This window comes from Macaca thibetana, chromosome 4 (assembly GCF_024542745.1).
Source record: "Macaca thibetana thibetana isolate TM-01 chromosome 4, ASM2454274v1, whole genome shotgun sequence".
NCBI lineage: Eukaryota > Metazoa > Chordata > Mammalia > Primates > Cercopithecidae > Macaca > Macaca thibetana.
Window position 1 is genome coordinate 164,073,627 of NC_065581.1, and position 25,418 is coordinate 164,099,044.

Consider the following 25,418-nt stretch of genomic DNA (forward strand, 5'->3'; position numbering starts at 1 on the left):
CACCTAGATATGTTGTCATTAAATTTTAGTACATCAAGGACAAAGACAAGTCCATTGTCTTGAAAGGAGGAGAGCAGGGGACAGCTAGAAAGGGTTGCAGAATCCAGAGATTTTGTGAGGATGTCAGCAGTTAGCGCAGATCTATACAGCAAGGGATGTGAGTCAGTAACTTGAAAGAAAATGCAGATATGAGGGCGCTGGAATCGCCAGTGATCCAGGGGCATTGAGGAGATGGAGAAGCTGTGCGTAGAACGCAGACAGACATGATCCCCAGGCAGGGAGCAGGGCGGGAAGACAGAGGAGCACCAGCCATAATGTGAGTGAGTGTCTGATGGCCGAGAACACAGATGGGCAGGGAGTGAGGGAGGCAGCTCTGCACTGGCCCCCAGGAGCGGGGCCGGAGCTAACACTGCAGCCTCCATTGCTTTCCATGTGTCTTTGGGCAGAAACAAGAGGGGAGGAAGCATTGTGGAGAGTGTGGCAGAAAGCATCAGGGGACCTGGGCTGGGTCAGGCCACGTTCAGCTCTGGGCCAGGAGCATGAGGTCACTGACCCCCTCCCAGCCTGTCTATCTGGCCAGGCTTGTGGTGGGAGGGTGGGGGTGGAGTGTATGGGAGCTTACTGTGGATGCAGTTGCTGAGAGCTCTAGAGCTTAGTTCTCTCCTTAAAAGTCGTCACTTAAAAGCTTTACACCCTCTGAATTTCAGTCCCCCAGAACAAATATGAAGTCACCACATAGCGTGATGGCCCTGCTTCAAGTCCTCATCCTGAGATCGCAAGCTGGGCAACTTCAAGCAAATCGTTCACCTTTCTTCTCTGTAGAATGGGATAACGCTTCCTACAGTCCTGTAGAAGGAAGCCAGGAGGAAATGCGATCATGTGGAAATGCTAAGCCTGCCTTAGCCGGTTTCATTACCACGCGGTGGCGAATGGCATCATAGCCAGTGGATGCAGTGAGGGCAGGATGGCTGCTGGTTATCCACAAGATGAAAATGCCTTACCCATGATGTCAGCGAGGGCTCCACAACCAACGAGCCTCCACTTACTCCTTGTTTGGTTTGCAAGGCCCCTCCACAAGCTTAGAAAACTGCTGTCACAGTGACAGGTCACCTGCAGAATGCACGGCCCCTCCAAAATGCTGCCTCCGACTTGATGGAGGTTTCCCAGACTGTACGGTACAGTGTCATCTCTGGCTCTTCAGAGCCCCAGAACGAAACCACGATTCTTAAGGAAGACATGCCCGCTTCAGAGCAAAACCCCAGAGCCCCTTAATGATTTCTCGTTTCCAGAAATCCATCATGTTCTTAGCCAAGATTCACTCCTCTACCTGGGTACAACCTGCAGTAAAATGTGGTTTGTGGGCAATGAAGGGAGGACATCAACCCAAGTCACCAATGGGCTTGACTTCTGCTGAGCATTATTTGCCAATCCCTACCCAGGCACTTTGCATGTGTAATTTCAAATCCTTACAGCTCTAGGGTCTAGTATTATTCCCGTGATAGTCCTGGGTAGATAGAAACACGAGGAAATCAAGGCTCAGAAAGTAAATTGCCCAAGGTTGCCTGGCTCACACGATGCCGCTGAGATTGGAACCCAGTTTATTTGCCCCCACGGGCAACGCTCCCTCTGTACATGGTGCACATCACAAAGAAAACTGATCAGATATCTGTGTATTGCTTGGATTATGGCCTTTAATCCATAGCACAGGACTCAAAGACCTCAGGGGCCACACTACAGGGGAGCTGGCCATTTGCTCACTGTCAGAACTACTTGGTGACCAGAGTGGGTGGAAATCATGATGGACCCCAAAGGTGAGCAGCTCCTGGGCGGGTCCAGCCTGGCTGCCTGATTGAGCAGTTGCACTTCTTGTCTTCAGGAACTTAGACGTCCACCATGAAATCATTTTCACCTTTGGCTATTCATTCAGCTTCGCTCGGCCGCAGAATTCAGGTGGAAATGCATATTCTGACAGGCATGGAGAAATACGTCTCCATGGGGCCCTGGAACAGGATGTGCTAAGGTCTGAGTTCCTGTTTTTCCCAGACTCTGATCACCTGCTGTGAAATGTCAGCCATGCACATTTTGGTCCATTTTGTAACGTGTCTTGAGGACATCAGTCAGGATTGAAGCTCCCAGATGGGCTGTGGTGACGTCATATCTAGGCCCAAATTAGCCAGTAGAGGCAAAAGATTAACTGTCCTCATTATTATCTTTATAAATTCTGGTTCATAAAACCAATGAGACACCCAGGCAGGAATGGCAGGACCATGATCACTCTCCTCGGGTGAATAAAGTCCATCTGCTTTTGGCCAGACCTCTGTACCCTCAACAGAGGCACAGGTTAATAATCAGCAGATTAACCCATAGCTTGGGTGCCATACATTGAACCTGATTATTTTATTAGTTAACATATGAAGCAAGCATGCATACGTGAATGCACACACACACACGTGCACAGTTGTAATTACTATGAGAACTAGTCAATCTTACAAAAACATCAACCTATTCGAGATGGAAATTTGTCATATGTTAAGAGAGAAGAACATATGACTAATGTATTGAATGAAGAGTGCAACCTTTTTCATCCTTTGAAATAAAAATTTTTCAAGACATGAATCAAGATTTGTGTTAGATCCCCCCACACCCTAATATGTATCACATACACATATATACACTGACACAAGAGAAGAACAAATATGTTCTTAATCTCCCATCCAGGGAAGCTCAAAATTTGTCTGTGAAACAAATCTGTCTTATTTACTAATGACTTACATCTGAATAATGCTTCACAGTTTTCAAAACTTCTTCTCCAGCACTCTCTCACTGGATACTTACACAGGCCTAGTAGGTGCTGCTATCCTCATCTTTACAGGAGATGAGCTGATATTTTAAAAACTGGCACGAGGCAAGTAGTTCCAGGAGGGAATGCCTGCCATGCGACCTAATACCCATGTGGCCTGCTACAGTTGTTTAACATCTTTGGATCAGAATTTCCTCATCTAAAATGGAAGGACAACATCACCCCAGCGGACTGTGGTGAGAGTTTTTCAGAAAGTACTCAGCATGTGTTTGAAAGTGGACAAGTTATTTTACTAATAAATAAAGGGGCCCAGAGAGGAGGGTGACCGATGGAAGGCAGCAGCATAGGGACGGCCACACCTGTCCTGAGAAAAGCCCCAGCTCCTTCCTCTCTTGGCCCCCACCATCTGTCTCCTTTTGCTGGAAGGTGGTACCCCCTGCTGTCATGTCCTACTTGACCACTCGGGCTGTGCTCCGTCTCCTCCTCTGAACTGTGGCCATCCCTCCTTGGGCCTCTGTCCTGGCTCAGGCCAGGCAGCCATCTCACCTGCTGAACTCTGACTCAGGGCCCCTGGTCCACTGCACCTTATTGAGGTTGGAAGGAAGGAAGGGCAAGAATTTATCAGCCAAGGTGTCAGCAGCAACATAAAAGCTCTTTGGTTTCCTGGCAGGTGATACCCATGCAATCAAAAACAGTGATTCTTTGTTTAAAATCTACAGATGCAAAAGCTTCTCTCAGCTATCTCATTATTTTCTCTCTTTTATTGCCAAGAAATTATTCATTTTAGCTATCCAGTCTCCCTATAAGATTTAACCCACTTCTTCATGATCAGCCTGAAGGCAACAGGGAGCAACTTGTCAAGGTTTACCCCAAATAACTTCTGCTCCCTTGTCCTCTCTAAGTCAAGCAGCTGCAGCTTGGCTCCTAACAAACCAGAAGAGGACTTAGACTCGGTCAACCGCCAGCTCCTCATTTCACAGAGACCAAAAGTGAGGTGTGGAGTGCTAAGGAACACTCAACTACTCTTTTATTGTTCATGGGACTTATTTTTTTTTATCACTATAATTGTTTTTCTCCTATTCTCTTTTGTATCATGGCCAGATTTACCACACTGTTTTTAAAATATGGAGATGAAATCTGGGCGTAATGGATCTGAAATAGTCATCAGTTTTTAAAAAGTGCCCAGCCAATTCTACTTAGGGATGCTAGTGGAATTTACTGTGAGATGAGTCATGATCTCTCTCATCATCATCATCAACAATGAAACACTCGGTATGTGCCAGCGATCATCCTAGGCACACGGGAATCAGACTTTATAAGTCCTGGTCCCTGTTATCCAGCAGTGCCCAATTTAGAAGGGGACGGCCATGTAAATACATAATTACTGGAGAAATGTGTACACGAAATAACAGCTAAAATATTCCTTAAACATTGTTTTTGCCCTGGGCACACAGATGGACCCACGTAATGATGAGAAAGGTGCATCAGGGACTATATAGATGGGACTGAGACCCTGCGTGAGAAAATCAAGGAGCACTTTATAAAGAAGACACGACCGTGCTTGTTAAAGGAAGGGGAGAAGCTCAGCAGGCTGACAGGAGAAGGAAGGGTGCCAGGGGAGAGAAGCATGGAGCCTGCACTGGGGTGGGAGTGGCAAATGGCCAGGTGACAGGGTGGGGGCAAATAAAGGGGCCTTTGGCCAAACTTGACCCTGACAGCCATCCAGGGGCCTTACAAGGGCACAATGCAGATGTGATATATTTTAGAAGAAGCAATATAGAGATTGTATTTTAAACATGTGAACCTACAGGGGGAAACTAAAGTTGTCCAAGTGAGAGATGGTGAGGACTGGAATTAAGGCAACAACAGCAGGGAAGAGGTAGGTGCTCCGAGGAGAGGGATGGCAAGGAGGTGGGATTTACGCAACTCTCCAGAAAAGTGATGGCTCCAAGTTTCCGGGTTGGGTAGCATTGTGAATGGCGTGGCCATCTCCCGATACAGAGGAGACACGGGTGGGGCAGACACACGGTGAACTGTGCTCTTGATGAGTCTGAGGTATAAATCGGTGGTAGGGGCAGGCATACAACAACAAGGCACTGAACTCGGGAATATGGAGCTGAAGATAACTCTGGAGTGAAAAGCACCGCAGTTCCGTCAAAATGAGAGCGAGACTGCATTCCAAAATAGATCCTAAGGTTTTCCTGGGATTTGATACCCTACATCATCACACTCCTGCCCTAATATTGGAATCCTTACCCTTGTGTTTCTTTGTCACTCAGCACACTTCTGGCCATTATGCTGCTCGGGAAATAAAAAATTTCATAGTGGCTTTGGGTTTATCCTTGCAACTAAAAAACTGGTCTACATTTAGAAATGTCTGGGCCTACGCGAGTCTGAGTTTGATCATAAATACTAATACAGAGCCGTGTGCTGACTTTTCAGTACTCTCCACAAGGGAATACGTAGCTGGGGCTCTGCCCGATTACAGCCGACAGCCCTGGAGACAGCCCAGGAGCTGCCTAGTAAACTGGAACGAGCCATGGTGGATGTTACAGAGGCTTCTGATCCTTTTGTGGGTTTTGGTCACAGCTACATAAAACACTCAGCAAACTGTATTATCTGGGGTGAATTGTGAATCCTGTTCCATTGTATTTAATACATAGATTTAGGGGGAATCGCTGTCATCGGAAAACATCACTAAACATCCCCACACACATATTCCTTCAGATCAGAGAAATACAAAGTTGGGACTTCATCTTCCAAGGGATTGTAGTCTAACACATTTGAACTTTAATAATGCCTCCCCGAAAACCAAGTGGTTGAGGAAGCAGTGGGGATGTAGAGATGCAATGTCTACAGAAAGAGTGGGAAAGTGGCCTCGCCACAGGGCTCATAATGGAGCTTAGGAAAGTCAGGTCACTATGAGTTACTTTTACAGGCTGTAGACCCCTTGTTTCCTATGCTCTTCACAGAGAGAGCATTCAGATATGGAGGTGAGGCTTTTCCAGCCCAGTGTGAATTCACATGACCCCCTGCTCACTTTTGCATTGCATTTTGCATACTGACCATGTTTCTCACTGTAGCCTGCTGCATGTTCTTATGTCTGTGACCATTACTCGACTGTGGACCCTGGATGTGAGGGACAACACTCAGTGTTCCAGGCCTCACAGCCCAGCTCATGGAAGATGCTTAAAAAACAACTGGGTTGGAAGCCCACTTGCTTTTTCTGTCATTATGCAGTGAATATCAAGTCCACTGCTTTGCCACATGGACTCAAAAACAACTCTTTACAATTTAACAGACATCCATTGAGTCCTTGGTACAATTTTTGCAAAGATTTGTTCTCATGGCAAGATGCAAAGAGAATAAACAACCATTGTCCCTGGCCTCATGGTACATGAATTAAGTAAAGGAGGTGAACCTTGTCCCCAAATAATAATGCATGTATTTGTTTCACTGTGGTTATTCATGTGTTCATATTCTGATTTTATGCCAAAAGAGATTTCAGGTAGCTTACAAAACTGCACACAATAAGTCAAGAGAAAATAAAATACAAAATAAATAGATGAAAAAATCTACACAAAGGAGAAAGAGGGAGGAAAAACAAGATGAAACTGGAAATGAGGGTAATACACTAAGTTGTTGCCATAAGATCCTCTAAATGTTTTAAAGAAGAGGCAGAAATTTGACTGTTAAGCTTCTAGAAATGAGTGAGAAGAGGGAACTACAATTATCTGGGGTACCAAGTGCTTGCCGTATATGGATATGGAAGGGTACAAGACATCCTAGAGATGTCCTGGGCTTTGATTCTCACCCCTATGCCTGTGTCAGACCCTGCAATATTTGAGACAAAGGGAATCTTGACTCTAAATAAATAAATACAAATTATTGGTCAGACACAGTGGCTCACGCCTGTACTCTCAACACTTTGGGAGGCCGAGGCAGGCGGATCACCTGACGTCAGGAGTTCCAGACCAGCCTGGCCATCATGGTGAAACCCTGTCTCTACTAAAAATACAAACATTAGCCAGCTGTGGTGGTACATGCCTATAATCCCAGCTCCTTGGGAGGCTGAGGCAAAAGAATCACTTGAAACTGGGAGGCAAAGGTTGCAGTGAGCCAAGACTGTGCCACTGCACTCCAGCCTGGGCAACAAGAGCACGACACTCGGTCTCAAAAAAAAAAAAAAAATGATTTAACTGTCAGAAATCTTGAACACTATTGGTATCATTTTTTCCTAAACGATTGAAAAGCATTTCAAAAACAAATACTGTATAAGGAAAAGATGATTTGAATAAAGAAATAGCATCTGTATATGAGAGATGCAGGACTCAAAATTGAGAAGTGTCTTGGGCATTTTCCTTGGGTAATACACATCTATCTTTTAATTCTTAGACATGGACTTCAACTATGCTTTTGAGATAGCCCCGTGATTGCTCTACGAATATTTTCCCAGTCTCTAATCAACTTTCCTGAATTTATACACAGGAGACGTGATTCCCGTGTTTTATTTGATGTGTAAACAGATGGGTAGCTGTTTCACCACAAACTCTGCCTCCTCTTGGGTTTCACAATAGCACTCCCCAAAATCGCGCTCTGCTAACCTTCCTGTAAGACATCACACCTCTGTTAATATTAAACATACACAGAGCAGCTCTGGTGTCAATGCTGAGCAGTGAAGCATCACACAGAAAGATGTCCAAGGTTAGGAGACAATGTGGGTAAAAGACACTGATCGTCGTACAAAATACATAGAGAAGTGGCACAGAAAGATTGGTATTAGGTGAGCTGGTCGGTAGCAGTGCCCCTCTTCCACCAGGGAATGACAGAGATGCCTGCTCTTAGGAGAGCATTGGAGAAGCCAGGAGAAGATGACTCATCAAGAGGCATGATATTAGCGAGGCGTATTGTGCAGGATTCACCAGCGTGCCTACGCAAAAGTCAGGTTTAAATGAAACAAACGCAGGTCGTTGTATTTTACACAGTACTGACATCAAACCCATCGGACTGTGGTGGATGGCGTCACTCACGTTTGCTGTAACACAAGTAGTTCACCTTCGTGCCATTTTAAAACAACGTCACTGTGAAGCCACCACTGCCACCCACTGTCACAATGGGGGTCTCTTACCCACATGGGTTTCTAGAAAATGGGCCAAACATTTTCAACACGCTGATTTTCTTCTGACCAAGGAGGAACAAAATCAGACATGCAGCTCCAAAATGTTCACCCTGTGAGGCGTCATGAATCAGAGAGAGAGAGAGAGAAAGATTTCATGTGATTCTTTAAGTGACCTACCTTGACCAAGGGACATGGAAAACTTCAGTTGTGTCTAACTGGGGCTTCCTTGTAAACAAGGAACTTTAAAATGTTTTGAAGATGATTAATAGATCAAAAAGGAAAACATGTAAGATTATATTTATGAGCAAAAAGGACATGTGATAAATTTCTATCTCTAACATCTACTCTTGATTAAAAGGAAAACGATTAGTAAAGTCCTGAGGCAAAGACAGAGGAAGCAGAAGGCAGAGCCTGCAGGGCGCCACTGACCTCACTACCGGCTTGAACCTGCACCCCGTGGTCAATGGGAATCCATCTTAAAGTTGAATGCAGGACTCTGGTGGTACCAGGTTTGCACTTAAGAATCTTCACCTTGATGAAACCTCCCTGTCTCTACCCAAAGCCAGCACTATGATGAGTGAAAAACAAAAGAAGCATTCCCATAAAGTCTTCATCACTGTCCTTATTTAATGACATTCTGGACGCATTTGACAACGCCATCAGATGAGAAAGACATGAGGTATAACGTTTCGAAAAGGAAAGTAAAATTACCCTTCTGCAAATCATGTTATGAACAACTACCTGAGGTACCTGAGAAAATAATATGAAGAACAAATGTAAGTAACAGAAGTCAATAAGGTGGTGGAGTACAAATTAGCTTCCAAACTTTCTCTTCTTCCTCTTCCCCCGACAAGATAAGCAGCTCTGCCAAGGATAGAGGAGAGTGGTGGTGGCTCAGGTGTCACAGCCCAGATGGGGTGGGGACAGTGTCCTCACTGGGGAGGGGCTGGCAGCAGTTATGGGAGATTGGCTACACCCAGACAATTGTTCAAGTAAGACATAGCTGTAGCTATAGCTATGTAGGAGAAGAGAGTTACAAATACTAAAAAGGAGAAACCAGAAGTAGCCCAATGGTACTGGCTGAAATGAAGGTGTTGATATGAATTCCTGGTTTCAAATATATTAGGTTGGCACATAAGTAATTGTGGTGTTTGCCATTAATGACAAAAACTGCAATTACTTTTGCAGCAACCTAATAGATTAAATACAGACAAAAATACAGCTATAAATGCATTTGTATATGTATATATGTCTCACCTCTAAACAGAGAGAGATCAAGATAGAGATGTACACATCGAAAGACACAGAAACCACCCTGAAGGAGCTCCCACTGCCCAAACCTGGGACAATTTAAGCTTCAAGATAAATTAAATAATGTGTTACAAACCACCGAATAAAATAGGAAACCATAAGTCCATACTCATGTAAATCAGCAAATGAAAAATTGAAGAAGTTTGGAGAAAAAGAAAATATTTATGTGATTTCAGAGTAGCTACTCCCAAATTCCTTCATAATGACAAAGGAAAATAGTGTAATTTTACAGTGGAGACTGTTGGAAGACACTACCTGAAGCAAGTGACCAAGTGGTCAAAGTAAACACCGTCAGTGATAGGACAAATGAACACAGCATCATTTTTAGGATATTTCCCCCAACAGGCATCACTTCGATCTAACCATGATTATATACCAAAACAGACTCAAACGAAGAGACAATCTTTAAAATCATTCGCTCAAAATCTTCAAAAACACAAGTCATGGAAGTCCACGAAAGACCGAGAAGTTGCTCCAGACTGAAAGAAACCAAAGAGACAAATGCTATGTGTGGTTCTGGAACAGATCTTTTTGCTGTCGAAGATGTTATTAGAACAACTGACAAAACCTGTATGGGATGTGAAGATTAGATGATGGAGATGTATCATGATTAATTTCCTGATTTTGGTAGTTGTAAGGTGGTCAATGTAAGAGAATATCTTGGTGTGTAGAAAATGCACACTAAATTATTTGGGGTAATGGTTCAGAAAAAAAATATTTCTACTGTACATGCAACTTTTCTATAAGTTTGAGATCATTTCAAAATTTAAATATCTGCTTTTAAAAATATCCATAACAGTTAACATATACAAAAAAAAACTGTTTAAAAGATTTAATAGAAGAAATGACTCAATTTATAAAGTCAATAAAAAGGTAAACATAGCTAAAAATAAACTTAGAGGAAACGAGCCATGTCTATATGAAGAAAACTTTGAAACACTACTGAATTAAACAAAAGGTTTATTTCTTATTATATATCTTTTTGTCTCTTGAATTTTTGCCAATTGCATTTATTTTTTTATTTAAGAATAAATGAATAGAATTACAAGAACAGAAACAGTGCACTGGAGAAAGATTATCAGAACATGAATTGGACCCCATTATTTTGATAATGAAAAAAAATTTTTCAGCCTGGCATAGTGTCTCATGCCTATAATCCCAGCACTTTGGGAGGCCGAGGTAGGTGGATTACCTGAGATCAGGAGTTTGAGACCAGTCTGGCCAACATGGCAAAGCCCCATCTCTACTAAAATACAAAAATTAGCCGGGTGTGGTGGCGGGCACCTGTAATCCCAACTACTCGGGAGGCTGAGGCAGAAGAATCTCTTAAACCTGGAAGGCAGAGGTTGCAGTGAGCCTAGATTGCACCATTGCACTCCAGCCTAGGCAACAAAGGGAGACAAAAAAAAAAAAAAAAAAGAAATTTTCAATTTGCTTTTTGAACCTAGTAGAAGTTGCTAGAAAGAAATCGTTGTTAAATTTTTTTTAAATGGCATAGAAATGAATTCTGATTGTTAAATACGTGATTGAACGTGATGGTGACCCCACAATGACTCTTGAGCGCCTCACGCTGGAAGTTCGAGGTCATCCATGATTCAAATCAGTCAAGCTTAGGAGAAATGATTCACTCTCTTCCAGAAACCTCTGCAGCACACTGGATGACCTCACTTAAGGGCTCATGCCACACATTCTTACCTTCCTATAAGACTGAAATTCCTTCAGGGCTGGGAAAATAAACTCATGCCCATCACCCATAGCCACTCTCCGGGTCTTTGCACACAGGAAACGTGTGACTGTGTGACTGTGCATTTCATTTTCATTTCTTTCTTGTTCCAAACTCAGGCCCAGACTGCCAACAGTGCCTTGCCAATTAAGAACCAAGTTTTACGTATGTATTTTACTGAAGATGGGAGAAAAAGAGGCAAAACAATAGTAATTGACTGCTTCTGATTTTTAAAAAGAGAACAGAAAAGTTTAAATCTTCAGGTCTGGGATTGGAAGCAGTATGGCAAACCACAGCCGTTCCAGACACTTCCAAAGATAACTTGGCATTAATTTTGAAAACTGGCATTTTGGCAGCCACACAGCTTTTATTTATTTATTTTATTATTTTTACCTCTGTACCTATCAAATCTAGACCACCCAGATTTCACTCTTGAAGGGGAAAATAAAGAACTGTATGTGCCCATGGCGTTGACTGGGGCTTAACTTGAAACCTGGTAAAGTATAGAATAAGGAGTGACACCTGACACAGTAGCAATCACGGCATAAATAACAGAGGCTGCAGTCCAGCCTCCTGGGGTGTGAGGGGGTGAAAGAAAAGGTACACTCTGTAACAAAGGAAGCCTGAAAGAACCTCACTTAAAGAAAATACATAATTACTCCCCAAGCACATTGGAATAAGAATTGAGAATTAGGTGTGAAAAGTTTTAAGAGTATAAAAATGATTTTAAAAAGGAGAGTGCGCCTTTCACTCTATGGCAGAAGGTGGGGAACATTCTGTTCTGTTGGCCGGGATGGAGCTACTGGGAAGTGAGAACTCCCTGTACCAGCAGGGCGGCCACCTGCGCAGGTGGACAGGGATTCTGCCCCTGGGTCCTCCACACTCTCTCTGCCGGCCAGGGTCACCCAGTATGACTCTCTTGTCTTCCTCTCCTCTCACCCCACCTTGCCAGGTGGTATGACCTATGACTGAGATGTGTCCCGGTCTCTGTCACGAAAAAAAATTATTTGCAAAACACCTACTCTACTTGTTCCTTGAAGAATGACTGAGACGAAGACTTGGTTGAGCCCTTAAAATGTGTTCAATCCAGCCAGGGAGCCAAGGCACACAAAAGCAGCTCTAGACGATGTCAGCCAGCAGGGACAGTGCTGACATGAGGCTCCAGTGGCACTGAGGCTCGGGTGCTGAGATGGGGGTGCGTGCCCCTTCAGTGAACAAAGGCAGCTGAGAGCCCTTTAAGGGATAACCTTTCATCCAAAGTGACTGGCTTCAATGAATTAAATAATTTGTTACTTTTTGCCAAGAGGCCAGAACAATTCTGGCATTCGTGCTCTATTTATTGTGACCAAGATACCTGTAAAATATGGTCTCGGCCAGGGATTTTATTACTGCTTTCACTCACAATAAAAAATGTATTTGACAGGAGTACCAAATACACACAGACACACACAAGTCCCTGCACAACACCAGCTCATTCTCCGCTCCCCTCCATTCCCACACTCTCTCCTTCTCTCTTCTCCTCTTCCCCTCACCCTCTCCCTCCCCTTTCCTTCCATTCCATTCAACTGCTTAAAAATATAGTTAGGACTCACTAAAAATAAAAATTGATTTCATGGCTCACAAATAGGTTGCTATCCATAATTCAAAAAACACTGGTTGAGCCCAATCCAAAATGTGATGGAGGCCGGGCATGGTGGGTTCATGCCTGTAATCCCAGCATTTTAGGAGGCCGAAGCTGGCAGATTACATGAGGTCAGGAGTTTAAGACCAGCCTGACCAACATGGCAAAACTCTGTCTCTACTAAAAATGTAAAAATTAGCCAGGCGTGGTGGCAGATGCCTATAATCCCAGCTACTTGGGAGGTCGAGGCAGGAGAATCACTTGAACCCTGGAGGCGGAGGTTGCAGTGAGCCAAGACTGCATCATTACACTCCAGCCTGGGTAAAAAGAGTGAAATTCCGCCTCAAAAATAAATAAATTAATTAAGTGATGGAATTGGGGTCTCTTAGGATCCCTGCATATGTTTTGTGAGTGAAAGATGAAAGGAAGTTTTATTGAAGTTAGATGAAATTGACTAAGGAATGTATTACATTAACAAAAGCTTAAAATCTTTGTTATGAAAAAAAAAATTCTGAAGAAAGACTCAGTCGTTGCTGGCAGTCTGAAGACGCCTGTGATCTGCTGAAGAGGCCCCAGGGAAAAGGGAGACAGATGAGAAGCACCGCAGCGTGGGCGCCAGACTGGCCCATCCCAAACAAGGGGTGAGGTCAGGACTTCACAGGAATATCCAGACAGATGTGAAATGGCTATACGGCAGCAGTGTTCATTTATGAATATAGTAACGTGGCTTTGCATGTAAGGTTTTTTTATTCCTTTATCACAATATGTCTTCTTCGATACTTGAGCAATTTCTTTCTTCAATAACATGCAGAGTTTCTTAACAGAACTAAAGCATTTTGCAGAAAAACTTGCCACCTTGTGCACCAGTCATCGTCTGACGCAAGATAGTTTATATATATATATATACATGCAAGATAGATGCTTATATTTTCTATCATCTACAAAATACCACTTGAATCAGTCCATTAAGTTATTAAATACCTCTTAAGTAATGTTAAAAATATCAATTATAAGTTTGAAATTGCCTTCTCATACTGTATACTGATATCACTAGTAGTTAGAGGGGAGCTTCTCATCAATGCACATATGTAGAGTTCTATTTCTTTACATCTTTCCTCCTCTTTCATCCATACATTTTTCACAAGTGGGAACTTTCACAAATGTATGTCTCTATTCCATCAGAAAATGGTCATGGGCCTTCTACACAAACAATGACTCCAATGACTGCAAGAATGTGCATGAAACACATCTCTTCTCTAGAATTCTTCAGGCTAATGGGAGAAAGAGGGATCTAAAAATGATTGGAACAATCCTCAAGCACCAGGTGGTATAGTAAGTGCCTGGCACACCACCCGGAGCCCTGGAGTCCTGGAGGAAACAAACCCGTCTGCCCCTCGTGGAAACGGCCAAGCTCCCTGGAGAAGGTAGAAATTCACAAGGGTCTCCAAGGAGGCTTAAGGTCTACACAAAGAGATACTGAGTGGAGAATGGGAGATCTGGAAGAGAAGACATCATAAGCAATAATTAAAAGTAAGTATCAATTTTGCTGAATGATAAAGAGTGCGGAACCAGATGGGTATAAGATATTAAGACTTTACCAGTTGATAGAGCATTGCACATCTATTTTACATCTCATTGGTACCTTCTCTGGGACCACAGTATATGGCAGATTCTATTGCTGAAGGAGAACACTTGTACTAAATTTTACTAGACAAGAAAAGAAACATCGGCAAGTTCTCTAGAGCCAGAAAGGACAGCAATGGTGCCACCTTTACTCAGTGAGAGGGACCTGGCAGGAGGAACAGGGGACAGAGGGTGACCGTCATGCCTGTCTGCAGAGTCTTGTCTTGCACTTTCTTCTAGGAACACACCCGCCCTATCTATAGAAACGGGAGTGTCTGCCTTTGGGATATTTTGGCTGGGTTAACTGGGACAAGGTATTCTTTCCTGGCTGCGCAGGGATTGTGAGGGTGTGACCTTGAGCTGCCCTTCATCTCCTTATCTGGGAGAACAATGTAGGAAGGAGAAGGAGCCCAGGTCCAGACCCTGGAGGTGGCTGCTTTCTGTACCCTCCTCTGCTGTGGCCGCTCCCCAGGACTTGCTGATATACCGCCTTTCACTTAAGTTTATTCTCTTTGACTGTTGCCACTTGTAACTGAGACTGACTGAGAGCCGGGAGGTATTCAGGCTATCTGGAGAGCTCCTCTGAAAGTCCCCCTTAGCCTTTTTCTATAAAGCATTTGATTCATCCTAAGTCAAGGGAAAAGTTCCATTAAAAAGACAATTTATTCCAGGTGCAGTGGCTCATGCCTGTAATCCCAGCATTTTGGCAGACAGAAGTGGGCGATTACTTGGGCTCAAGAGTTTGAGACTAGCCCGGGCAACATAGCGAGACCTCATCTCTACTAAAACCTTTTTTTTAAAAGGGGAACTCAATCATTCAGTCACACATTCATTCAATAAAAAGTTTAAGAGGACTTAATATTTGCCAGGCTTTAGTCCAAGTGCTAGAGGTACACAGGAAGAAAGCACAAAGAAGTTTCCATCTTTAATGAGAATATATTCTCGTGGGAAGAGGCAGACACTAAAAGTAAGCAAAATAAGAAATTATCAGAGGGCACTTTGTTCTATGAGTTAACCAAAACACCCTCACTATGACCAGCAAGGCTATGCCTGTTCTTGAGACACTGTGTGTCCAGCACTCAACTTAGTGGACACTTGGCACATTTTTGATGTCTAGAATAGAATGGAACAGAAATATCTGGTGGTAGGGGCATAGGATAACCCTCATCAATTTTCCTTTTTCAGTTCAAAGTCGAACTTGTTTTTTTAACAACATCGCATGTTGGTAGAGCTGTTCCCAGCACCTCTCTTAGATTTAATGAAACCTTGTAATTGACAACATTTCACTTCCATGTTGTAATTCTTTTGCATTGTATTTTAGACAATCAAATAATGATGATCTTAGAAATCTGAAATCAGAGACTGAACAACAAAAATGGAAGTAAGTAGGCAAATAAATAGCCTGCTATTAAGCATAGAGGGGTATGGATAAAATTAGCACGCTGTCAGTTAGTTATAGATTTTTCTTGTATGCCATGACAAATTTATATTCTCCATACACATTTTGACATTCATAATGAAGCTAAAAAGACTCCTTTTAAGTTACTGCTATGTAGATATGTTAATTATTATTATGATCATGTAAGATAACAGCTGATGTTGACTCAGCCCCGGTGATTTTAGGCTGAATCACTAAAATCTGTTGGGCCCCGAGTAAAACCAGGCCTCTGACCATCTTTGTAATCTTTACCTAAATCTCAAGCCACAGGTGATACCACATTGAAAACAGGGGACTGGGCTGTGACTACAATCAAAATGTTCCAATTCACTTCAAGTTAAGAAAAAAATGGCTTCAATATACCTCAAAGCCAAGAGTTTGCTAACCCTTGGGGTAGGGTGATTTGCCTTGAATCACAACATGTTCCTACCTGGAGACACCAGAGCCTTTGCTACTGTTTCGAAGAATATTCCAGAACCTGAGTCTTCCTGGACTGGCCCGACTCTGGCTACCGCTTCACACTCACTCACTCTGGTTTATGCCATCAAAGCCCATATGTGAAACTCAGACCCTTCATGGGGTTTTCATTTACAAAGCCTCTCTGAATCACTCAAGAATTTGGTAAACTTGACAGAGCACTAGACTCACACAGAGAGTCACGTCTTCCACCACGCACCACAGCAGCTCACAATAACTGACAGCTGTTCCTGGGCTCTGCAGTCCTCCCCAGCCACCCTGTAGCAGGGCCCTCCTCGGGCTGTGGGCCACACCATTCTCCTGTCCCCACCTTCCCCACAGGCTCTCCTGGAGCAGCCAAACCCTGTGCATCGGAAGCCCTGGAATTGCACCCTCTGCTGTCAGCACACATCGAAGCATTGTCCCAGACAGGTAGTTCCCTTGCTGAGAGACAGGCTGGAACCAAATGTGAAGATAACTGAAAGTTCTCTATCTTGTTACAGAACCTGTTACTTAAAAATTAGATTTATTATTATGTGGCAAGAGGGTGACATAAAGTTACACTTGTCCCTTTCTACTTCATAGTTAGTCCAGGCCAGCCCCAAATAAGACCAGCAAGTGGATGTCATTAGGCCACACTGATGCAGAAAAATAAAGAAGGTTGGAAATCAAAAATCACAATAGCAAGAAAAAACAGTTTGGGAAAGACAGCAGATTCCTTCTCTTCTTGAGTTGAACTTACAGAGTTTCCTAGGCAGAGATTCCTCAATCTGGTAAGTTTTTCTCAGAGGTAAACTAATCCATACTACCAGCAAACTGTACCTCAGGATGGTATAACTTGGTGATGGTCCATCTCTCTTCTTAATACAGTCTCCTTCAGAGTCCTCAATCAAGCACAATACACTACTTAAATGAACAAGCACCAAATTCAACATCCACGGTACAGAAGCATAATTATATTTGTGAGTCAAAATTAAGTATAGACTTCTATTATGGATAAAATCTAGTTCATTTATCAAGATTCTATGTCTGGATTTTCAGTGTTCCCATGAAAGCATCTGAATTTTTTATGAATATAAAGTTTGTGATATTCAGATGTATTTGTAGAAAATCAACACCTTCATTGAGGAGCTCCAATGACTAATAAAGAACATTAAACAAATTACTGAAATAAAAAGTGATCTATAGGGTATGTGCCTCAAATAAATGAGGGTCTATGTCCACTAAAGGCATGTATAAAAATGTTGCATAGCAGTTTTATTTGGAGTAGCTCCAAAGTTGAAACTACTCAAATATCCATCAATAGTAGAAAAAACAAGTAAATTATGGAATGGTGATACAACAGAATATTACTTAGCACTTAAAAAGAGCAACCTACTGCAACAATGAAGCTGAATCCCATAGATTGAAGTTTGACGAAAAGAACCCAGACAAAGAAGATGTGCTTTTCCATTTCTACAGAAGAGTCCCAGAGCAGGCAAACGAATTGATGACAGAGGTCAGAAGGGTGAACAATGGTTACCTGTGGGAAGGGACCTGATGAGGCAAAGGGCACAGGAAGCCTTCTGGAATGCTGGAAATGGCTTACATCTTGGTGTTTATTTCTGTTAAAATCCATTGAGTTCTTCCTGTAAAATTCACCTAAGCTGTTTAGCTCAGAAAGTGCCTTATCTGAAGTCATTACACCTCATTGAAAAAGAAAAATATTGGCATGTAAACAAAATCCAAATTTATATAATTATGAATTGATATTAAATTAAGGATTTTAGTTGTCAACATTTTGCACCTTTGAGCAGACATTTTGCCATGGCGTCAGGGAAGAATAATCAGAGTTTATTACTATTTCTCTTTACAGTGGAGAAGTCTGGTAGAAATTTTCTTAACCAAGCGATCAAACTTAATGTCACCAAGATAGGACCTGCTGATGTCAAGTGCTTTCTAATGGGATGCATCGAGAATGGCACGGTGCCATCTATGTGGTATCTTTGTCCAAAATATTTAACTTGAGTCTAATCACTAAGAAGCATCATATGCATCCAAATTTGGGATTTCTGAAAGATGAGTGGCCTAGATGCTTCAAAAATGTCAATGTCATGGAGTTTTTCTAGATTAAAAAAAAAAAATGACAATTCAACGTCATGCATGATTCCCGACTGGATTCTGGATTGAGAAAGTATCCAGGCTATTATTGGGGACATTTGAATATGTGCTCCCACTAGATAATAACGTTATATTAATGTTAAGCATTCTCAATATGGATGTTGAATTGTGGTCATGTTCAGGGATGTCTTGCCGTCAGAAAATAAATCTAAAGTATTTAGCTTATCAAAATGTTTATAAATAATTCTGAAGACTTCAGCCAATAATAATAATAATTATGCGTGCCAGGGAAGAATAAGAAAGGGAGGAGGAGGTGGAGGAGGAGAAAAAGAAAATGTAGCAAAATGTTTGTGATGGGTATTCCATGAGCATGAGATCTCCCACCCAAAATTTCTTTCAGATGTCAACTCTGATGACACACGCACCAAGAGGACATAAAACAGTTTATCACTCACAGAGTGAGGCTTTCTACACAGAGGAGGGCTGGCTCCCAGTGTGTCTGAAAATGGCTTGAAAGCAGGGATACAGGCTTGGGGCCTGCTGTGGTTGGGAGCTGGAGCTGAGTAAGGGTTCTTGTTCATTGGCCGAGGCTTGTGTGGGCTGAACTCCCCATTAGCACCAAGGGAAGAAGCACGTGGGCTTTCTCCCCAGCTGGCCCAGGCATGAGGCAGAAGGGGAAGGGGAACATGTTTCTACTTCTCTCTCACCCTTTCATCCCAGGTATTAGCACCTTAAAATTATGTCCTAAGGAAAAATGCTTTTACAAATATGTGCTGCTGTGGCATGTTTAATCTCAGAGCAGATTTTCTTTCATGAATAAAAAACTTTCACAGCTCAATATAAATATTTCTTCTTATCTATAGTCATTTACAAGTAGAAATATTATAGTTTCTATTAAATAAGATACTTGTTAATTCAAGTTGGCTCAGTTACAAAAACATTCATGATTTCACTCAACAAGAAACGCTGGCATACCCATTAGGTGCCAGGCACACTGGAAGGGGCAGGGACGAAACAGGGGACAAGGCAGGGGTTATCAGCTCCCACACGGTATAAATGTCACAGTTAAGACACCACCACTCCCACTCTTTGAGAGCCAACATTCTGACTGACAAATTTAAGAATCTCTAAATAGATAAAATGTGCAAAAGTCACAACACCCAGAGTTACCATTGTGGTTATCTGAGAATTCAAGAGTAAGACTTACTCTTGAATAAAATAATACACATTTTAAAATAACAGAATTAATTCTCTGTCATTACTTAAATTCCCTCAATGTTTATTCTGCGGCAAAATCACAAACCTGTGCCTATGTGTTGTTGCTGAGATGGATGTAATGCAACACCGCTCATGCCAACACCCACCTTAAGCAGAGAGCAGGGGAAGAAGAAAAGCTGTCTCATAAATCCTAAAATCCATCCTGGGCGTAATCACCCTACCTCTGGGACTCTCTACATTTCAAATAGTCTGTTGACTATTTCACTGTTTTGAGAAATATATTTCACTGTTTTGAGAAATATGCTTATATTTACCAAATATCCCAATTTGGGATTTTCAAAATATAGTGTCTGTACTCATGACAGATCAAACTGCATAAGAAAATTATGGCAGGTATCGGCAAATAGCCTTCGATGGAATTCAAATGGTTATCATCTCTTTGACTCAACTTCCATATCCAGGAATTTACCAACATATAAATGTATACATGTGTTCAAAAAGTACTGTGTGGTTGCTTATGAAAACTTTATTTATTTATAAAAGCAAGAGACTAGTATTTTGAATGTCATTCAGTAGGGTTTAGTTAAATCAATTATGGCACATTGTACCACGGAATAGTATACAGGCAACAAAGGTAGTTTCATATATGCTGATACATTTCCAAGACACAGGTAAGTGGATAAAGCAAAGTATAAGGAGAACAGTTTAACAGGATACTTGTGTCTCTCTATGAAAGGAATGTTATGTATATCATCCTGTGTGTGCTCAGGAGATTTCTGGTTGGCTACATAAGGACCAGGGTCATATAGGTGACATTTGGGGTTGGAGGAAGACTTACTGTACCTCTTCCCATGACCACTGACTATTGTTTCCATGTGTGTATAATATATATGCATGTATCTATATGATATATGCATGTATCTATATGATATATGCAATATATCATATCAAGATAATGGTCATTGTGATTGCTACCTTGTATTCCTCAAGGAAGGAAAGACAAAGTCAAAGAGCTCTTAAGAATTTCATGTCACAGTTGAGCAGTTCTTTTTATTAAAAGTGCTCCTCCTGCTAACAGGTGAAGATAATTTCTGCTTACCTGAGAAACACGTAATCCATCTGTATTATTTAAGCTAGCCATAGAAGCGACAGGAGGCAGCATTGTTACATAACTTTCACCTCTGTTTATTTGCAGTTCTGTTTTCCCCTGGAGGGGAGGGCCAGGTGCATGTTTGTTGGGGAGCAAGTGTTGGCAAACAGGAATATAAATGTAGGTAAATATAGGCCATTTACAACATAAAGAAGAGTCCCTGCTGTACTCTAGATCAAAAGGTGCTCTACATTATTGTGCTGTGATGCTCAGAACTTCTGCCAGTTCTAAAAAGAGAGTATCCTCCCAGCTAGTGGCTTCTCAAAGAATCCAGTTTTTAGGTAACTTCCTCTCCCCACTCTTTCAGATTAATAACTACCCCTCATTTGGTTCCTTTGTGAGTTATCATTTAGATTGGAGTCCAGTTATGGTGTAAGTTCATTTATTTCCAAAGTCATAATCAAAGTCACAGAAACTGGATCACCAAGGCCATTCAATTCAACCTGAGGGGAGGAAAAAGGCACATAGTGGTGACTTTGTCTTTCAGATGTTGGTCATTTCCTTTACCACTTGAATCAAAAAGGCAGGGGCATGTCCAAAGATGAGAGAGGACTGAGGCCTCTATTCCATTCTGCAGCCTTCATTCTTGAGCTCCATTTCTCCTCGAAGTCACCTCTTCCACCTCCTTTGGCCCCCTGGATGGTAGTGGCCTTTCTGGTTTGAAGCCAAAGAAACTAACACAAGAACTTTAACAAATGTAGAAACAATAACCGCCTTTGCCATCAAACTTCTGTAAAAATGCATGCTTGTATGACTGTTTGTCTTTAACATTGATTTCCTCTTCCAAGGGTCATGCCCATTTTTTAATATCAGTGATGTAAATCACCCTTTGAGAGATATTTTTGTGAGCTATTTTAGAATTAGGCAATCTGAACAATTAATCAGAAACATTAATCTATTGGAAAGATCAATCCAGCTGATGGTAGGGGGTTAGGTAGATGTAGGTCAATTAACAACATACACATTCACTTTTAACTAGTTTTAGAGGCATAAAATTGATGCTACTTCTCATACCCAGTTTCAGGTTCTCCCAATACTAACTACCCATTAATAATACAGGAAAGCTACAAAATCCAGGTGTTATTGTAATATCAGAGAGGTAGAGGTATGTGGTTATTGAAAACCATATGTTCACTCAGTCACTGATTTATCTGACCACATAATAGCTACCCATATTTCACTATGGCTCAAGAAATTCAAGGAATACATGAGTTGGTCATGCCCAAATGTCCCCTAGATTCATTCAGTCGCAGAGGCTCCCCTTTGGGTAGCTTTAAACACTACCAAGGCAAGAACCCAGAAAACTGGGCTGGGGAGGATCTTAACCAATTTCATCCAAAACAGAAACTACTTACTTTTAAAACAGTCATGAGATTAATTTAATGTAAGAATATACCACTTAAGAATATACCACTTAAGTTAAGTAATTTCCTAACTTAAAACCATCTTGAAAGACATGAAGCTTAAAACTAGAAGACGAAGCAAGATAGTCCAATTAGGGTGACAGTGGGGAGAGGGGAGAATAGAGATAGATTTCAGAGAACCTACAGGTACTAAGAGAACAGGTTTCTAACTATAGCGTAACTGGTAAAATAGAGTTAGTATTACTTCTTAAGTGTATAGTAACTAATAAGATATCTTGTGATTAAACCAAACTCTTTAAGTAAATACTAATTATTTGAAAAGAGACTAATATAAAAAGAATGTGAAGAGAATGAAAAAATTTTTGAAGTACTTTCTTATTAGTTATAAGATCAATAAATACAATTATTCAAGGTTTTCATCAAAGACTCTTCCCATATAGCTTTCCACATGTCCATTCAGTTATAGTTAACCAAACACTGTAACACACTCTTATGTCCAAGTTCAAAGCAATTAAGAAAAGAAGAAACAAAACAAAACAAAAATTATCATTGGCATGGTCCATTTGCACACCAATTTTCTTTAAGTTACAAAGGAAAAATGTTTATAAGTTTAACATTTTATGCTAATATCTTCCATCAGTATAGACCACACACATGTTGGACACGGAGCCAGCCAGCTGCTGCCCACAAGAGGAAAATATCGTAATCACAATTTTACAGATACACACACACATGTGCACATGTCAAATAACTTCGGTGGACATCCAAAGAAACATTCAATCTAAGCTAGGATAATGTACTTCATCTTCCCTTTTACCTAGTTAAATTAAGCAGGCTGGATCTATTAAGGTCAGGGAGGAAACCAAAACCATCTGAGTGTGTACACAATGACCCATTTACTATCCTATGTTCATCAGTATAAGGAATCTTCTAAAGAGAAACTATTTACAATACAGGGGCCACACAGCACAATAGCCAGGAAGTATCAGCACAGGACCTGAAAGGAGCACTTAGCAGCTGTGGCTGGAGACCACGTGCACTCTGGGATGGATTGGTGGTAGGGAAGGACGTGAACAGGACCGAAGGGCTTTAGTTCTCACGTTCAAAGTTCCCACCGCACTCCTCTCTAGGCAGCCTATAAGCCTGTCAGCTATTAGCTATTTAAAACTTCAAGTCAAAGCAACCTGCCAACAGGCCATCTTAAAATCATTGACCACCACTGAAACTTAATTTCCAGTTGCCTTCATTTCATACATTCTATGAATATACTCTCAATGGTTGAAATGAGCAAACACGTAAACCTTCCAAGTTGTTGGAACTTAAAAGATAACCCTCTGAGGTTCCATCCAGGTCAGCAACACCAACATATATACTTTTCTCTGTTTTGCAGTGTGTGTACAGTCAAATTTGGCTTAGAGGCCCAAAGGGGTAAAAACCAACAGCACTGAGTTTGAGAGGCAGAGAAAATGTAGTATCTTAATCATGGGTACGCGGTTATGTGTCATGAACAGCTGTCACTCAAACACTGCCAGCTACCTGGCCTCCCAGTTTCCCATCGTGAAAGCGTGCACAGCCATGTATTCATATAGCCATATACCACAGACATCCACCAGAAATGCACAGATGTGCTCCGCCATTGCAGGCATGGGCCATGGTTGCCATTTCCCAAAGAAATATATTCCCAACACCATGGTGGTGGAGCGTTCACCCCTCAATGGTTTCTACAGTTACATATTCTCAGACAATCATCAAGTAGCAGTTTTAGTTGCCAAATACAAAGGATACAATAAAATCTTTAGACATTTTTATGCTAAAAAAATTGTACAATAAATCATTTTGAAATTAGGATCATCTCTGAGTACTATGGATACAGGTATTTACTGTTGACTCTTCTGATTTGCAAAATATTCTCTGTAGACTCGTATTACCGGGGGAATGTGGGAATGACTTGCTACTGGTAGTATAGATTTCCATAGCATAGATTTTTTTAAATCCTAATACCAAATATGTCCACCAAAAAGATGAAAAATGTTTGCTGAAACACAATTCTTATTTCTTTTCACAGCCGGCAGTCATACATTTATTAATTTTTAAAATAGCATTAAAATATTAAGGTTGTTATTTACCATAATAATGGTTTCAGTTCCCATAGACTTGGTTTGCTATTAACCAAAAGAAAAGGCTATGCGCCTTTACAGAGCGACCCGAGGTCAAAACTAAATGCTGCATATGGAGCTGATGAATTTGCCAGACTCTCATGGTGATATTGAATTATTTCCCCCAAAGATGGAAAAATACCAACCATACAAATAAAGTCACCTGCAACACCTTGAATTTCTTACCAAATGCCTTTTTTTTTTTCAGTAAAAGTAACTTAAGAAATGCCCTAGCATTGCTCTAAAATCATAACTGAGCAGAGAAAGTCAAAGCCTGCAGTTACTGAAATACCCCTTTTGAGTTAAGCGGTGGGATTCTTCTCAACTCCTTTCAGTGTCACCAAAATGCACTTTCCGGGCATGACCAGAACCCGTCCTTTGTTTGGAAATGGACGCAAGCCATGCCGAAGGTTCCCATTGCACACAAAGATTCATGTTTTCCAGGGGAAAGGACTTCTGTGACTTGGTGTTTCTTGTGACGTCAAAGGAGAAGAGCCATTGCCTCCATTTTGGAGACAGGAGCCCAAGCCCATCTCTCTGGATGTTCTGCCCAGCTCGGCCCCTGCCACAACCGAAGCCACAGAGCTGGGCTGCAGGAAGGAATCAGTCACACAAACAACCCCTCTACCTAGCTGCCTACCTATCCAGATTCAGATTCTCCCCCAACATGCCTGTTCACCGAATTTTCCACAGCTTAGCCAACAACAAAACATCTCCATCTGGTTCATTTTTCCTTTGCATTTTAACTGCAGCCCGGAAAAAGCCTGGCTAGTTCATTGGGGCCTACTTTAAACCAAATCCAGAAAGCTTTAAGGGAAATAAAAGGTGTCTGCCTGGGTTCTTTTATGTGGAAATCAGATACCCAAGGATCACTTGTGTTTCCATAGGAAATTTTCCATCTTCAGTTTTTCATTGGTGTTATTCTAGGCAAAGAAGTACCCAACTGCTTTCACCACCACGTCTCTCCTTGAAATCACAGCACATCACCCCATTTGCTTCAAAAACCTCACCTCCAACTTCAGGAGGAGGCACAGGGCCCTGCCTGTGCAGGGAATGAAGATTTCACATGACGCAGCCCTAAGCATCCCTGGACTGGAGAAGCATGGAAGAAGTAAACGTCCCTCCCTGCTGTCCCTCATCAGCAACGAGCTTGAGGGGGATCTCACCGGCACCCCTGCCCTCCGGACACAGGTGTTCGGCACACAGACATTCATGTAGGCCCTCCATCCCCAGTACAGTGTGTCCACACCAATGCACATGACAGCCAGGCAGGCATGAGGGAAAATAGTCAGCTGTCCCCAATCAATACCTCTTGGCCTCTTCCCTTCCCACCCCACCC

The 25,418-nt window shown here is 41.9% G+C and overlaps 1 protein-coding gene across 2 annotated transcripts in view; it reads right to left on the bottom strand.

Moving 5' to 3' along the window:
- The window catches only part of PDE10A (phosphodiesterase 10A), a 669,061-nt gene that overhangs the window by 641,321 nt on the left and 2,322 nt on the right, over window positions 1-25,418 (bottom strand). The window lies entirely within an intron of this gene.